The sequence below is a fragment of the Buceros rhinoceros genome, unplaced genomic scaffold, assembly GCF_000710305.1.
Source record: "Buceros rhinoceros silvestris isolate BGI_N320 unplaced genomic scaffold, ASM71030v1 scaffold44008, whole genome shotgun sequence".
In the NCBI taxonomy this organism is placed as follows: domain Eukaryota; kingdom Metazoa; phylum Chordata; class Aves; order Bucerotiformes; family Bucerotidae; genus Buceros; species Buceros rhinoceros.
Genome location: NW_010428235.1, coordinates 7,885 through 9,497, shown reverse-complemented (window position 1 = coordinate 9,497; position 1,613 = coordinate 7,885).

Sequence of the window (1,613 nt, the reverse complement as noted above, 5' to 3'; positions counted from 1 at the left end):
ACGAAGCGCTTACTGGAGATCCCCCCAGCCACATCAGCCTCCCCCAGTGCAGATGTGGGTGGGTGCACAAGGCCCACGGGCTGGGTGCAGCTAGTGAGCACCCCCAGTGCACCCACAGCAGTGCTGGGGCTGTGCTGGGATGGCCCGGGGATGCCTTGACGAGCCAAGGCTCCAACCACAGCAGTGAAATAAGGATTGTCTCTCTCTGGTCAAGTCCCTGTAGCCTCAGTTTTTAAAAATTATATGTAGATGGTACATATCTTCAACCAGAAAATCTACCAGATATGCAGACATGGAACAGCTAAAAAGATCTGTTTTATAGCCAGTCCTCTTCCCTTGGAAATCAGGAGCCAAGCTGTTCCTTACTTCAGCAGGCAGAATCCCCTGGGCTCTAAGGCGTGTTAGCTGTGAGGCAGTGGAATTGAGTGTTGGTGCTAATTACCATTTCCTCCTCCCTCCTCCCCTGACTCACTGATGTCTGCGCCAGTGTGCAGTGGGGCTGGATTTTGATAGTTCTGCAGACATGTGCGGTGGGATTTCTCCACGCAGTGAACCTTACAGATTACGTTCAGCCTACAGATGATCAGAAAAATTCTTCGAGGAACTTTTCCACCAGATCTTGTTGGCAGGGAACAGTAGAACAGTTTGTTGCAGCCCTTAATAGACATGATGTCATATAATAGTGTATTCAACAATAGGTAAGTGGCAGGTCATGAACAATGACAGAATCAGATTAGATAATGCTGATGGCTTTCATTTCACAGGGCCAACACCCTCGGCTCTGTTAGTTGCCGCAGTTCAGGGCTGTTCTATCTCCCCTCAAAACACAACAGGTTATTAATAATGTAGGATTTGGGGGGTGGGCAAGAGCTGATATTCTAAAAGTGTTCTTCCAGTCTCAGCAGCCATTTCCCACAAGTCACACTGTGAAGTTCTGCTTCCTGAGGCAGCAAGTGTACTTCTTTTTTTCCTGTTTTTTTGGAGTGCATTGTAAGCCAAAGATCCAGGGAAGGGCACTGTGACATAAGAACGCGGAGTCACTGTCTGTCCACGTGTGCTCTTTGTTCACATATATCTGCAGAATAAGGAACGTAAGGAGACACAGGGTGGGACTTCCTGCCGCTCCGCAGGAGCTCTGCGGTCCTCCCAACCTGTGCTCCCCGCCTGTGCACACACAGCCAAGCCAGCTGAGCGAAGAAAAGGTTGTGTGCCTTTAACCGCAGGGTTAGGTCAAGATCAGAGAACCCCTTATTTTGCCTGCGCAGGTTTTAATCCTGACAGTTCCAAAGGCTGCGGCTCTGACAATGGGAAGCCTTGTGTTGGGGGCAGTGGAGTCTGGATCAGCTGCCTGGCTATTGTATTTCATACTGGGAACAGCACGAATAAATCAGAATCCCCAGCAAACAGCATGAGTGAGCTTTGTGCAGCAGATGAGAGAAGGAAGATGTGAAAAGGAAGCCTGAGGAGCTCTGATTTTTATTTTTTTCCCCAACCTGAGTAGAAAGTTTCCTCAGGTGTAGCTTGACAGCAGTTACTCATGTCTAAGGACTAGGCAGTGCAGACGGGAACATTTGGAAGTTTCTCATAATCGCAGCTTTGGGCTACTGACCTCA